The sequence below is a fragment of the Entelurus aequoreus genome, linkage group LG28 (assembly GCF_033978785.1).
Source record: "Entelurus aequoreus isolate RoL-2023_Sb linkage group LG28, RoL_Eaeq_v1.1, whole genome shotgun sequence".
Classification (NCBI taxonomy): Eukaryota; Metazoa; Chordata; class Actinopteri; order Syngnathiformes; family Syngnathidae; genus Entelurus; species Entelurus aequoreus.
In genome coordinates this window covers 11,648,770-11,666,269 of record NC_084758.1, presented here as the reverse complement: position 1 = coordinate 11,666,269, position 17,500 = coordinate 11,648,770, and the positions used below count along the sequence as shown (strand labels likewise).

The window sequence follows — 17,500 nt, the reverse complement described above, 5'->3', positions numbered from 1 at the left end:
TTGCAGTCTACACGTATCTCTTATGTGTGACTGCCATCATATTGCAGCCTACACGGATCTCTTATGTGTGACTGCCATCATATTGCAGCCTACACGTATCTCTTATGTGTGACTGCCATCATATTGCAGCCTACACGTATCTCTTATGTGTGACTGCCATCATATTGCAGTCTACACGTATCTCTTATGTGTGACTGCCATCATATTGCAGTCTACACATATCTCTTATGTGTGACTGCCATCATATTGCAGTCTACACGTATCTCTTATGTGTGACTGCCATCATATTGCAGTCTACACGTATCTTTTATGTGTGACTGCCATCATATTGCAGCCTACACGTATCTCTTATGTGTGACTGCCATCATATTGCAGTCTACATGTATCTCTTATGTGTGACTGCCATCGTATTGCAGTCTACATGTATCTCTTATGTGTGACTGCCATCATATTGCAGTCTACATGTATCTCTTATGTGTGACTGCCATCATATTGCAGCCTACACGTATCTCTTATGTGTGACTGCCATCATATTGCAGTCTACACGTATCTCATGTGTGACTGCCATCATATTGCAGTCTACACGTATCTCATGTGTGACTGCCATCATATTGCAGTCTACACGTATCTCTCATGTGTGACTGCCATCATATTGCAGTCTACACGCATCTCTTATGTGTGACTGCCATCATATTGCAGTCTACACGTATCTCTTATGTGTGACTGCCATCATATTGCAGTCTACACATATCTCTTATGTGTGACTGCCATCATATTGCAGTCTACACATATCGCTTCTGTGTGACTGCCATCATATTGCAGTCTACACTTATCTCTTATGTGTGACTGCCATCATATTGCAGCCTACACGTATCTCTTATGTGTGACTGCCATCATATTGCAGCCTACACGTATCTCTTATGTGTGACTGCCATCATATTGCAGTCTACACGTATCTCTTATGTGTGACTGCCATCATATTGCAGTCTACATGTGTCTCTTATGTGTGACTGCCATCATATTGCAGTCTACACGTATATCTTATGTGTGACTGCCATCATATTGCAGTCTACACATATCTCTTATGTGTGACTGCCATCATATTGCAGTCTACACGTATCTCTTATGTGTGACTGCCATCATATTGCAGTCTACACATATCGCTTCTGTGTGACTGCCATCATATTGCAGTCTACACGTATCTCATATGTGTGACTGCCATCATATTGCAGTCTACACGTATCTCTTATGTGTGACTGCCATCATATTGTAGTCTACACGTATCTCTTATGTGTGACTGCCATCATATTGCAGTCTACACGTATCTCTTATGTGTGACTGCCATCATATTGCAGTCTACACATATCTCATATGTGTGACTGCCATCATATTGCAGTCTACACGTATCTTTTTTGTGTGACTGCCATCATATTGCAGCCTACACGTATCTCTTATGTGTGACTGCCATCATATTGCAGTCTACACGTATCTCTTATGCGTGACTGCCATCATATTGCAGACTACATGTATCTCTTATGTGTGACTGCCATCATATTGCGGTCTACACATATCGCTTCTGTGTGACTGCCATCATATTGCAGTCTACACGTATCTCTTATGTGTGACTGCCGTCATATTGCAGTCTACACGTATCTCTTATGTGTGACTGCCATTTACTGGTCACACTTATCATTTCACCATGTACCGAATGAAATAGTTCCAAGGTCGGTAAGCACAGCCAAAATTATTCCGTAGCCCGCCTCATAATTTGCCACATCATTTCATGTGATCCACCACTTCATTTAGTTTGGCCCTTCACATTATTTTAGTGGTCCAGCAAGTCATTTGACTTCGAAAGGCTGGACCACTAAAATAATGTGAAGGGCCAAAACTGAATCAAAAGCTGTATGTACCTTTCAGCATTAATGGTGCCTTCACATATGTGTAAGTTACCCATGTCTTGGGCACTAATACACCCCCATACCATCACACATGCTGCCTTTTACACTTTGCGCCTAGAACAATCCGGATGGTTCTTTTCCTCTTTGGTCCGGAGGACACGACTTCCACAGTTTCCAAAAACGATTTGAAATGTGGACTCGTCAGACCACAGAACACTTTTCCACTTTGCATCAGTCCATCTTAGATGAGTTCAGGCCCAGCGAAGCCGGCGGCGTTTCTGGGTGTTGTTGATAAATGGCTTTGGCTTTGCATAGTAGAGTTTTAACTTGCACTTACAGATGTAGCGACCAACTGTAGTTACTGACAGTGGTTTTCTGAAGTGTTCCTGAGCCCATGTGGTGATATCCTTTACACACTGATGTCGCTTTTTGATGCAGTACCGCCTGAGGGATCCAAGGTGTGTAATATCATGGCTTACGTGCAGTGATTTCTCCAGATTCTCTGAACCTTTTGATGATATTACGGAGCGTAAATGGTGAAATCCCTAAATTCCTTGCAATAGCTGCTTGAGAAATGTTGTTCTTAAACAATTTGCCCAGGCATTTGTTGACAAAGCGGTGACCCTCGCCCCCGTCCTTGTTTGTGAACGACTGAGCATTTCAAGGGAAGTTGATTTTATACCCAATCATGGCACCCACCTGTTCCCAATTAGCCCGTTCACCTGTGGGATGTTCCAATTAAGTCTTTGACGAGCATTCCTCAACTTTCTCAGTCTTTTTTGCCACCTGTGCCAGCTTTTTTGGAGGCATCAAATTCCAAATGAGCTAATATTTGCAAAAAACAACAACGTTTCTCAGTGTGAACATGAAATATCTTGTCTTTGCAGTCTATTCAATTGAATATAAGTTGAAAAGCATTTGCAAATCATCGTATTCTCTTTTTATTTACCATTTACACAACTTCACTGCTTTTGGGGTCTGTATAAAAACGTCATGCAAATTAGACGATGGCGCGTGGCATGACGCTAATCCGACCTAAGGATGATCACAAAGTGTGTTCATGTTTCCTGCTGCAACGATTGCACACTTTTGCCCACCAGATTAGGCCAAGTGGGGTCCTCTCTTGTTCCAACTATTGGGGGACGGACAAGCCTTGCTCTTTGATTACATCAGCCAGCGCCGCTTTCATCAGATGCCTCACAGATTGCCGCGCCGCGGCGAGCGCGGGGGCCACGGCCAGTGGCGGGCTCGGCGTGATTGCGTGGGAGAGGGTGCTGAATATTTGGTGCGCAGCAGAATAATTGGCTGGCGGGGAGTTGTTTGCAGTCAAATAAACAACACGCTCAAATAAACAACACACTCCTCCTCCCACAAGGCCGTTTAGCTGCTCGGAACAAAGCAATATACTGTCATGAGTGTTACGACATGTTGGAGACACTCTCCTAAAGCCAGGAGCGGACGTGTTATGTTGTTGACGTGTCGCTCGCAATTAGAAAACATCTTCACTCACGTGCACAGGCTTGTAATGAATGAATATTATGCACAACAAACGGCTGCAGAGGTGCTTCACTGTCTCGTGTTGACACTTTTTCAATCAGTGCCAAGTTCCGATCAGCAGCCTACTGGATATACTACTTTACGCGCTGCCGATGAGCGGGTCTAGTCAGGTCTATTTCCATGCAAAAGGCGCATCAAGGGGGTCATGTTATGATTTTCAGGACTGATGCAGATCCCAAATACACATCAGCAGGTACCAGAAGGTAAGAAAAGTTGCTTTTGCATAATATCGCGAAACAAAACGCCAGATATGTCTGCTAGTAGGTGCCATTTTGCTTATACACACACACCATAGTAACACTTGTATGTTGAAGCACAGTACGTCTGACTACTGTAGCCGTAATGCGCCGACAATCACTCAAGTGGTGCGGCTTCATAGGTTTTTGACAGAATGTGTAATGTTCTATATTCTCAATGGAACATTTAAAGTTTCGATGTTGCTTACTGGTGTCATATTGCAGTCTACACGTATCTCTTGTGTGTGACTGCCATCATATTGCAGTCTACACGTATCTCTTATGTGTGGCTGCCATCATATTGCAGTCTAAACGTATCTCTTATGTGTGACTGCCGTCATATTGCAGTCTACACGTATCTCTTGTGTGTGACTGCCATCATATTGCAGTCTACATGTATGTCTTATGTGTGACTGCCATCATATGGCAGTCTACACGTATCTCTTATGTGTGACTGCCATCATATTGCAGTCTACATGTATGTCTTATGTGTGACTGCCATCATATTGCAGTCTACACCTATCTCTTATGTGTGACTGCCTTCATATTGCAGTCTACACATATCTCTTATGTGTGACTGCCATCATATTGCAGTCTACACATATCTCTTATGTGTGACTGCCATCATATTGCAGTCTACACATATCTCTTATGTCTGACTGCCATCATATTGCGGTCTGCACATATCTTTTATGTGTGACTGCCATCATATTGCAGTCTACACGTATCTCTTATGTGTGGCTGCCATCATATTGCAGTATACACGTATCTCTTATGTGTGACTGCCATCATATTGCAGTCTACATGTATGTCTTATGTGTGACTGCCATCATATTGCAGTCTACATGTATGTCTTATGTGTGACTGCCATCATATTGCAGTCTACACTTATCTCTTATGTGTGACTGCCATCATATTGCAGTCTACACATATCTCTTATGTGTGACTGCCATCATATTGCAGTCTACACATATCTCTTATGTGTGACTGCCATCATATTGCAGTCTACACGTATCTCTTATGTCTGACTGCCATCATACTGCAGTCTGCACATATCTCTTATGTGTGACTGCCATCATATTGCAGTCTACACGTATCTCTTATGTGTGGCTGCCATCATATTGCAGTCTACACGTATCTCTTATGTGTGACTGCCGTCATATTGCAGTCTACACGTATCCCTTATGTGTGACTGCCATCATATTGCAGTCTACATGTATGTCTTATGTGTGACTACCATCATATGGCAGTCTACACGTATCTCTTATGTGTGACTGCCATCATATTGCAGTCTACATGTATGTCTTATGTGTGACTGCCATCATATTGCAGTCTACACCTATCTCTTATGTGTGACTGCCATCATATTGCAGTCTACACGTATCTCTTATGTCTGACTGCCATCATATTGCAGTCTGCACATATCTCTTATGTGTGACTGCCATCATATTGCAGTCTACACCTATCTCTCATGTGTGACTGCCATCATATTGCAGTCTACATGTATGTCTTATGTGTGACTGCCATCATATTGCAGTCTACATGTGTGTCCTATGTGTGACTGCCATCATATTGCAGTCTACATGTATGTCTTATGTGTGACTGCCATCATATGGCAGTCTACACGTATCTCTTATGTGTGACTGCCATCATATTGCAGTTTACACATATGTCTTACGTGTGACTGCCATAATATTGCATTCTACACGTATCTCTTATGTGTGACTGCCATCATATTGCAGTCTACACGTATTTCTTATGTGTGACTGCCATCATATTGCGGTTTAAACGTATCTCTTATGTGTGACTGCCATCATATTGCAGTCTAAACGTATGTCGTATGTGTGACTGCCATCATATTGCAGTCTACACGTATCTCTTATGTGTGACTGCCATCATATTGCAGTCTACACGTATCTCTTATGTGTGACTGCCATCATATTGCAGTCTACACGTATCTCTTATGTGTGACTGCCATCATATTGCAGTCTACACGTATCTCTTATGTGTGACTGTCATCATATTGCAGTCTACACATATCTCTTATGTGTGACTGCCATCATATTGCAGTCTACACGTATCTCTTATGTGTGACTGCCATCATATTGCAGTCTACACGTATCTCTTATGTGTGACTGTCATCATATTGCAGTCTACACATATCTCTTATGTGTGACTGCCATCATAATGCAGTCTACACGTATCTCTTATGTGTGACTGCCATCATATTGCAGTCTACACTTATCTCTTATGTGTGACTGCCATCATATTGCAGTCTACACGTATCTCTTATGTGTGACTGCCATCATATTGCAGTCTACATGTATGTCTTGTGTGTGACTGCCATCATATTGCAGTCTACACATATCTCTTATGTGTGACTGCCATCATATTGCAGTCTACATGTATGTCTTGTGTGTGACTGCCATCATATTGCAGTCTACACGTATCTCTTATGTGTGACTGCCATCATATTGCAGTCTACATGTATGTCTTGTGTGTGACTGCCATCATATTGCAGTCTACACGTATCTCTTATGTGTGACTGCCATCATATTGCAGTCTACACATATCTCTTATGTGTGACTGCCATCATATTGCAGTCTACACATATCTCTTATGTGTGACTGCCATCATATTGCAGTCTACACGTATCTCTTAGGTGTGACTGCCGTCATATTGCAGTCTACACGTATCTCTTATGTCTGACTGCCATCATATTGCAGTCTGCACGTATCTCTTATGTGTGACTGCCATCATATTGCAGTCTGCACGTATCTCTTATGTGTGACTGCCATTATATTGCAGTCTACACGTATCTTTTATGTGTGACTGCCATCATCTTGTAGTCTACATGTATCTCTTATGTGTGACTGCCATCATATTGTAGTCTACACATATCTCTTATGTGTGACTGCCATCATATTGCAGCCTATACGTATCTCTTATGTGTGACTGCCATCAAATTGCAGTCTACATGTATGTCTTATGTGTGACTGCCATCATATTGTAGTCTACACGTATCTCTTATGTGTGACTGCCATCATATTGCAGTCTACACGTATCTCTTATGTGTGACTGCCATCATATTGCAGTCTACATGTATGTCTTGTGTGTGACTGCCATCATATTGCAGTCCACATGTATGTCTTATGTGTGACTGCCATCATATTGCAGTCTACACCTATCTCTTATGTGTGACTGCCATCATATTGCAGACTACACGTATCTCTTATGTGTGACTGCCATCATATTGCAGACTACACGTATCTCTTATGTGTGACTGCCATCATAATGCAGTCTACACGTATCTCTTATGTGTGACTGCCATCATATTGTAGTCTACACGTATCTCTTATGTGTGACTGCCATGATATTGCAGCCTATACGTATCTCTTATGTGTGACTGCCATCAAATTGCAGTCTACATGTATGTCTTATGTGTGACTGCCATCATATTGCAGTCTGCACGTATCTCTTATGTGTGACTGCCATCATATTGCAGTCTACATGTATGTCTTACGTGTGACTGCCATTACATGGCAGTCTACACGTATCTCTTATGTGTGACTGCCGTCATATTGCAGTCTACACGTATCTCTTATGTGTGACTGCCATCATATTGCAGTCTACACCTATGTCTTATGTGTGACTGCCATCATATTGCAGTCTACATGTATGTCTTGTGTGTGACTGCCATCATATTGCAGCCTATACGTATCTCTTATGTGTGACTGCCATCAAATTGCAGTCTACATGTATGTCTTATGTGTGACTGCCATCATATTGCAGTCTACACGTATCTCTTATGTGTGACTGCCATCAAATTGCAGTCTACATGTATGTCTTATGTGTGACTGCCGTCATATTGCAGTCTACACATATCTCTTATGTGTGACTGCCGTCATATTGCAGTCTACACGTATCTCTTATGTGTGACTGCCATCATATTGCAGTCTACACGTATCTCTTATGTGTGACTGCCATCATATTGTAGTCTACACGTATCTCTTATGTGTGACTGCCATCATATTGCAGTCTACACGTATCTCTTATGTGTTACTGTCGTCATTGTGCAGTCTACACGTATCTCTTATGTGTGACTGCCATCATATTGCACTCTACACGTATCTCTTATGTGTGACTGCCATCATATTGCAGTCTACACGTATCTCTTATGTGTGACTGCCATCATATTGCAGTCTACATGTATGTCTTATGTGTGACTGCCATCATATGGCAGTCTACACGTATCTCTTATGTGTGACTGCCATCATATTGCAGTCTACACATATCTCTTATGTGTGACTGCCGTCATATTGCAGTCTACACGTATCTCTTATGTGTGACTGCCATCATATTGCAGTCTACATGTATGTCTTATGTGTGACTGCCATCATATGGCAGTCTACACGTATCTCTTATGTGTGACTGCCATCATATTGCAGTCTACATGTATGTCTTGTGTGACTGCCATCATATTGCAGTCTACACCTATCTCTTATGTGTGACTGCCATCATATTGCAGTCTACACATATCTCTTATGTGTGACTGCCATCATATTGCAGTCTACACATATCTCTTATGTGTGACTGCCATCATATTGCAGTCTACACGTATCTCTTATGTCTGACTGCCATCATATTGCAGTCTGCACGTATCTCTTATGTGTGACTGCCATCATATTGCAGTCTACATGTATCTCTTATGTGTGGCTGCCATCATATTGCAGTCTACACGTATCTCTTATGTGTGACTGCCGTCATATTGCAGTCTACACGTATCCCTTATGTGTGACTGCCATCATATTGCAGTCTACATGTATGTCTTATGTGTGACTACCATCATATGGCAGTCTACACGTATCTCTTATGTGTGACTGCCATCATATTGCAGTCTACATGTATGTCTTATGTGTGACTGCCATCATATTGCAGTCTACACCTATCTCTTATGTGTGACTGCCATCATATTACAGTCTACACGTATCTCTTATGTCTGACTGCCATCATATTGCAGTCTGCACATATCTCTTATGTGTGACTGCCATCATATTGCAGTCTACACCTATCTCTTATGTGTGACTGCCATCATATTGCAGTCTACATGTATGTCTTATGTGTGACTGCCATCATATTGCAGTCTACATGTGTGTCTTATGTGTGACTGCCATCATATTGCAGTCTACATGTGTGTCTTATGTGTGACTGCCATCATATTGCAGTCTACATGTATGTCTTATGTGTGACTGCCATCATATGGCAGTCTACACGTATCTCTTATGTGTGACTGCCATCATATTGCAGTTTACACATATGTCTTACGTGTGACTGCCATAATATTGCAGTCTACACGTATCTCTTATGTGTGACTGCCATCATATTGCAGTCTACACGTATCTCTTATGTGTGACTGCCATCATATTGCAGTCTACAAGTATCTCTTATGTGTGACTGCCATCATATTGCAGTCTACACGTATCTCTTATGTGTGACTGTCATCATATTGCAGTCTACACATATCTCTTATGTGTGACTGCCATCATATTGCAGTCTACACGTATCTCTTATGTGTGACTGCCATCATATTGCAGTGTACACGTATCTCTTATGTGTGACTGCCATCATATTGCAGTCTACAAGTATCTCTTATGTGTGACTGCCATCATATTGCAGTCTACACGTATCTCTTATGTGTGACTGTCATCATATTGCAGTCTACACATATCTCTTATGTGTGACTGCCATCATATTGCAGTCTACACGTATCTCTTATGTGTGACTGCCATCATATTGCAGTCTACACGTATCTCTTATGTGTGACTGTCATCATATTGCAGTCTACACATATCTCTTATGTGTGACTGCCATCATAATGCAGTCTACACGTATCTCTTATGTGTGACTGCCATCATATTGCAGTCTACACTTATCTCTTATGTGTGACTGCCATCATATTGCAGTCTACACGTATCTCTTATGTGTGACTGCCATCATTTTGCAGTCTACACGTATCTCTTATGTGTGACTGCCATCATATTGCAGTCTACATGTATGTCTTATGTGTGACTGCCATCATATTGCAGTCTACACGTATCTCTTATGTGTGACTGCCATCATATTGCAGTCTACACGTATCTCTTATGTGTGACTGCCATCATATTGCAGTCTACATGTATGTCTTGTGTGTGACTGCCATCATATTGCAGTCTACACATATCTCTTATGTGTGACTGCCATCATATTGCAGTCTACATGTATGTCTTGTGTGTGACTGCCATCATATTGCAGTCTACACGTATCTCTTATGTGTGACTGCCATCATATTGCAGTCTACATGTATGTCTTGTGTGTGACTGCCATCATATTGCAGTCTACACGTATCTCTTATGTGTGACTGCCATCATATTGCAGTCTACACGTATCTCTTATGTGTGACTGCCATCATATTGCAGTCTACACATATATCTTATGTGTGACTGCCATCATATTGCAGTCTACACGTATCTCTTAGGTGTGACTGCCGTCATATTGCAGTCTACACGTATCTCTTATGTCTGACTGCCATCATATTGCAGTCTGCACGTATCTCTTATGTGTGACTGCCATCATATTGCAGTCTGCACGTATCTCTTATGTGTGACTGCCATTATATTGCAGTCTACACGTATCTTTTATGTGTGACTGCCATCATCTTGTAGTCTACATGTATCTCTTATGTGTGACTGCCATCATATTGTAGTCTACACGTATCTCTTATGTGTGACTGCCATCATATTGCAGCCTATACGTATCTCTTATGTGTGACTGCCATCAAATTGCAGTCTACATGTATGTCTTATGTGTGACTGCCATCATATTGTAGTCTACACGTATCTCTTATGTGTGACTGCCATCATATTGCAGTCTACACGTATCTCTTATGTGTGACTGCCATCATATTGCAGTCTACATGTATGTCTTGTGTGTGACTGCCATCATATTGCAGTCTACATGTATGTCTTATGTGTGACTGCCATCATATTGCAGTCTACACCTATCTCTTATGTGTGACTGCCATCATATTGCAGACTACACGTATCTCTTATGTGTGACTGCCATCATATTGCAGACTACACGTATCTCTTATGTGTGACTGCCATCATAATGCAGTCTACATGTATGTCTTGTGTGTGACTGCCATCATATTGCAGTCTACACGTATCTCTTATGTGTGACTGCCATCATATTGCAGTCTACACGTATCTCTTATGTGTGACTGCCATCATATTGCAGTCTACACATATCTCTTATGTGTGACTGCCATCATATTGCAGTCTACACGTATCTCTTAGGTGTGACTGCCGTCATATTGCAGTCTACACGTATCTCTTATGTCTGACTGCCATCATATTGCAGTCTGCACGTATCTCTTATGTGTGACTGCCATTATATTGCAGTCTACACGTATCTTTTATGTGTGACTGCCATCATCTTGTAGTCTACATGTATCTCTTATGTGTGACTGCCATCATATTGTAGTCTACACGTATCTCTTATGTGTGACTGCCATGATATTGCAGCCTATACGTATCTCTTATGTGTGACTGCCATCAAATTGCAGTCTACATGTATGTCTTATGTGTGACTGCCATCATATTGCAGTCTGCACGTATCTCTTATGTGTGACTGCCATCAAATTGCAGTCTACATGTATGTCTTATGTGTGACTGCCGTCATATTGCAGTCTACACATATCTCTTATGTGTGACTGCCGTCATATTGCAGTCTACACGTATCTCTTATGTGTGACTGCCATCATATTGCAGTCTACACGTATCTCTTATGTGTGACTGCCATCATATTGCAGTCTACACGTATCTCTTATGTGTGACTGCCATCATATTGTAGTCTACACGTATCTCTTATGTGTGACTGCCATCATATTGCAGTCTACACGTATCTCTTATGTGTTACTGTCGTCATTGTGCAGTCTACACGTATCTCTTATGTGTGACTGCCATCATATTGCACTCTACACGTATCTCTTATGTGTGACTGCCATTATATTGCAGTCTACACGTATCTCTTATGTGTGACTGCCATCATATTGCAGTCTACATGTATGTCTTGTGTGTGACTGCCATCATATTGCAGTCTACACGTATCTCTTAGGTGTTACTGTCGTCATATTGCAGTCTACACGTATCTCTTATGTGTGACTGCCATCATATTGCAGTCTACATGTATGTCTTGTGTGTGACTGCCATCATATTGCAGTCTACACGTATCTCTTAGGTGTGACTACCATCATATTGCAGTCTACACGTATCTCTTATGTGTGACTGCCATCATATTGCAGTCTACACGTATCTCTTATGTGTGACTGCCATCATATTGCAGTCTACACGTATCTCTTATGTGTGACTGCCATCATATTGTAGTCTACACGTATCTCTTATGTGTGACTGCCATCATATTGCAGTCTACACGTATCTCTTATGTGTTACTGTCGTCATATTGCAGTCTACACGTATCTCTTATGTGTGACTGCCATCATATTGCAGTCTACACGTATCTCTTAGGTGTGACTACCATCATATTGCAGTCTACATGTATGTCTTGTGTGTGACTGCCATCATATTGCGGTCTTCACGTATCTCTTATGTGTGACTGCCATCATATTGCAGTCTACATGTATGTCTTGTGTGTGACTGCCATCATATTGCAGTCTTCACGTATCTCTTATTTGTGACTGCCATCATATTGCAGTCTACACGTATCTCTTATGTGTGACTGCCATCATATTGCAGTCTACACCTATCTCTTAGGTGTGACTACCATCATATTGCAGTCTACACGTATCTCTTATGTGTGACTGCCATCATATTGCAGTCTACACGTATCTCTTATGTGTGACTGCCATCATATTGCAGTCTACACGTATCTCTTATGTGTGACTGCCATCATATTGTAGTCTACACGTATCTCTTATGTGTGACTGCCATCATATTGCAGTCTACACGTATCTCTTATGTGTTACTGTCGTCATATTGCAGTCTACACGTATCTCTTATGTGTGACTGCCATCATATTGCAGTCTACACGTATCTCTTATGTGTGACTGCCATCATATTGCAGTCTACACGTATCTCTTATGTGTTACTGTCGTCATATTGCAGTCTACACGTATCTCTTATGTGTGACTGCCATCATATTGCAGTCTACACGTATCTCTTAGGTGTGACTACCATCATATTGCAGTCTACATGTATGTCTTGTGTGTGACTGCCATCATATTGCGGTCTTCACGTATCTCTTATGTGTGACTGCCATCATATTGCAGTCTACATGTATGTCTTGTGTGTGACTGCCATCATATTGCAGTCTTCACGTATCTCTTATTTGTGACTGCCATCATATTGCAGTCTACACGTATCTCTTATGTGTGACTGCCATCATATTGCAGTCTACACCTATCTCTTATGTGTGACTGCCATCATATTGCAGTCTAAATGTATGTATTATGTGTGACTGCCATCATACTGCAGTCTTCACATATCTCTTATGTGTGACTGCCATCATATTGCAGTCTACACGTATCTCTTATGTGTGACTGCCATCATATTGCAGTCTACACCAATCTCTTATGTGTAACTGCCATCATATTGCAGTCTACATGTATCTCTTACGTGTGACTGCCATCATATTGCAGTCTACACGTATCTCTCTATCCATCATAATTCTAAATTGGCCCGCCACTTCATTTTAAGTGGCCTGCCGATTCATTCAAATGTTGTCCCCACGTCATTCGAACATGGCCCACCTCTTAATTTTACTGTAGACCACCACTACATTTAATTGTGGACAACTATATCATTTTACCCATTCCATAGTTTTAATGTGGCCCGTCTCATCGTTTTATATGTGGTTTGTCATTTCACATTTTCACGGCCCCCCAAATCATTCTTTTGTGGCCTGTCACATCATTTTAATATAGCCTGTCCCATAATTGTATTATGGCACACCACAGAATTTATGTGGCCTGCCGCTTCATTCAAATGTCATTCCCATGTCATTCAAATGTGGCCCACCACTTGATTTTATTGTGGTCCACTACATCATTTTACCATTCAATAGTTTTAAAGTGGCCCGTTTCATCGTTTTAAGTAGTCCGCCACGTAAAATCAAATTTTGTTTGCCATTTCACATTATATTTCATATTTAATTTTTCGTCCTGGTCGTGGAACTGTGGACCAGCTCTATACTCTCGGCAGGGTCCTTGAGGGTGCATGGGAGTTTGCCCAACCAGTCTACATGTGCTTTGTGGACTTGGAGAAGGCATTGGACCGTGTCCCTCGGGAGGTCCTGTGGGGAGTGCTCAGAGAGTATGGGGTATCGGACTGTCTGATTGTGGCGGTCCGCTCCCTGTATGATCAGTGTCAGAGCTTGGTCCGCATTGCCGGCGGTAAGTCGGACACGTTTCCAGTGAGGGTTGGACTCCGCCAAGGCTGCCCTTTGTCACCCATTCTGTTCATAACTTTTATGGACAGAATTTCTAGGCGCAGTCAGGGTGTTGAGGGGATCCGGTTTGGTGGCTGCAGGATTAGGTCTCTGCTTTTTGCAGATGATGTGGTCCTGATGGCTTCATCTGACCAGGATCTTCAGCTCTCACTGGATTGGTTCGCAGCCGAGTGTGAAGCGACTGGGATGAGAATCAGCACCTCCAAGTCAGAGTCCATGGTTCTCGCCCTGAAAAGGGTGGAGTGCCATCTCCGGGTTGGGGAGGAGACCCTGCCCCAAGTGGAGGAGTTCAAGTACCTCGGAGTCTTGTTCACGAGTGAGGGAAGAGTGGATCGTGAGATCGACAGGCGGATCGGTGCGGCGTCTTCAGTAATGCGGACGCTGTATCGATCCGTTGTGGTGAAGAAGGAGCTGAGCCAGAAGGCAAAGCTCTCAATTCACCGGTCGATCTACGTTCCCATCCTCACCTATGGTCATGAGCTTTGGGTTATGACCGAAAGGACAAGATCACGGGTACTAGCGGCCGGGTGGAGGGTCTCTCCCTTAGAGATAGGGTGAGAAGATCTGTCATCCGGGAGGAGCTCAAAGTAAAGCCGCTGCTCCTCCATATGGAGAGGAGCCAGGTGAGGTGGTTCGGGTATTCGAACGCCCCTCTGGGGAGGTGTTTAGGGCACGCCCGACCGGTAGGAGGCCATGGGGAACACGTTTCCCAGCTGGTCTGGGAACACCTAGGGATCCCCCGGGAGGCGCTGGACAAAGTGGCTGGGGAAAGGGAAGTCTGGATTGATGGATGAAGCTCTCAATTTACCGGTCGATCTACGTTCCCATCCTCACCTATGGTCATGAGCTTTGGGTTATGACCGAAAGGACAAGATCACGGGTACAAGCGGACGAAATGAGTTTCCTTCGCCGGGTGTGGCGGGTCTCTCCCTTAGAGATAGGGTAAGAAGCTCTGCCATCCGGGAGGTGCTCAAAGTAAAGCCGCTGCTCCTCCACACGGAGAGGAGCCAGATGAGGTGGTTCGGGCATCTGGTCAGGATGCCACCAGAACGCCTCCCTAGGGAGATGTTTCGGGCACGTCCGACCGGTAGGAGGCCACGGGGAAGACCCAGGACACGTTGGGAAGACTATGTCTCCCGGCTGGCCTGGGAACCAAGTGGCTGGGGAGAGGGAAGTCTGGGCTTCCCCGCGACCAGACCTCGGATGAGCGGAAGAAGATGGATGGCATGGCGTGCCATCCATCCAAGGCGTGGATGCTGAACAGCTCCAAAACCGAAGCCATTCTAGTCGGCACCCCCATATCAGACTCAGTCATACACCATCACCAGCATCACCTTCTCCGGCCACGACATTCACCTCTCATCCTCAGTCACTAATCTGGGTGTTTGTTAGAATAATTACTAACTTTAGTATGCTTAAAGTCCGTTGCTTTAGTTATTAGCTATTGTGCTCAAGTTAGACTTTTCTAATCTACGCAAGGACAAAACTTCTTGTCTGAGGGGTATTATAGCCCGCTAACAGCCAAGGACTTCAAGGACCTCAACGAAGATAAGATGACAACATGCAGACGAAGCGGGGACAAAGCGAAATCACAAGGCCCCCAGCACATTCCGTCACGTACTGTGCGTCCTGGACCTGCTTTGCATAATATATGTGACCACTCCTTTTAGAGGCGGCCTTAGTATTGTTGACTGTGGAACTCCTGAATAAATAGAGGGACGCAGGAGCTGAACCTTAGAGCATAGGGCGAGACTGTGACTAAGGGTGCAGCTCCATGCGTTCTCCCCATGAGCTAAATTGAACTCTGTGTCTGCATGATTCCTTGCTTCTTGTCTGATTAATAGATGTCATCAGTGTTTGAACCTAACAGTGTTAGAATGGACCCTCGCTTGACCTTTGAGGCTCAAATAAAACAACTGTGCAAGACCTCCTTCTACCACCTCGGGAACATTGCTAAACTCCGCCCCTCACCCACTCTCTCTGATGCCGAGAGGCTCGTCCACGCCTTTGCCTCCTCCAGGCTAGACTACTGCAACGCACTTCTTGTCGGGATTCCCAGCAAGAACATCCAAAAGCTGCAGTACTTACAGAATAGTGCTGCTGGGATCCTGATGAGTGCGGAAATACGACCACATCACACCAATTCTAGAATCCCTTCACTGGCTTCCTGTTCCACTCAGGTTTTAACACAAAGTCTCCCTACTAACCCACCAGTACCTCCATGGAAATGCCCCCCTCTACCTCAAAGAACTGCTCACCCCCAAATCCTCCACACGACACCTCCGCTCCGGACAGGCTAACCTCCTCCAACCTCCGAGGACAATGCTACGAACAATGCTCCGCCGCTCCCAGTCTGTGGAACGCTCTCCTTGACCACCTGAGGGCACCACAGACTGTGGATGCTTTTAAAAAAGGCTTAAAAACCCTCCTTTTTAAAAAAAGCATTTTTTTAGATATATGCATACTAGTTCTAGCTATTTGGCTGTTCTAGTTTTTATTAGGGACCAAATGTCCCTTTGGGACAGAGGACCCTATTGTATTTCTAGTGTTTTATTATTCTTTATTAGGATGGATGTATTGATTATTATTATTATTATTATACCGCCACCTCTTTGAGCTGTAATTTGACCCCCTTAACATGCCTCAAAACTCACCAAATTGGACACACACATCAGGACTGGCGAAAATTGCGATCTAATCAAAAACCCAAACCCCAAAACTCAAAATTGCGCTCTAGCGCCCCCTAGGAAGAAAACACAGACAAAACTGCTTATTATTATTACACAGACAAAACGGCCTGTAACTTCCAGTAGGAATGTCGTAGAGACATGAAACAAAAACCTCTATGTAGGTCTCACTTAGACCTAGATTTCATATACTGACATCCCCCAGCACAAATCAACAGGAAGTTTGCAATTCCCCCTTCAAAACAAAAGTAAAAAGAGTCACCTTTGCTTCTTTGAGCTGTAATTTGACCCACTTAACATGCTTCAAAACTCACCAAATTGGACACACCCATCAGGACTGGCGAAAATTGCGATCTAATCAAAAAACCAAACCCCAAAACTAAAAATTTCGCTCTAGCGCCCCCTTGGAAGAAAACACAGACAAAACTGCTTATTATTATTACACAGACAAAACTGCCTGTAACTTCCAGTAGGAATGTCGTAGAGACATGAAACAAAAACCTCTATGTAGGTCTCACTTAGACCTACATTTCAGGCAGAAAGCACCAGCGTGACCCCACTATGCAGAGAAGGTAGGTAATGTGCAGGTAAAGATATGTTGAATGGGTAAAGGCAG

General features: G+C 43.3%; 1 protein-coding gene across 4 annotated transcripts in view; it reads right to left on the bottom strand.

Annotated features, from left to right (window-relative positions):
* Positions 1-17,500, bottom strand: part of ldb2a (LIM domain binding 2a) — a 261,535-nt gene that overhangs the window by 167,257 nt on the left and 76,778 nt on the right. The window lies entirely within an intron of this gene.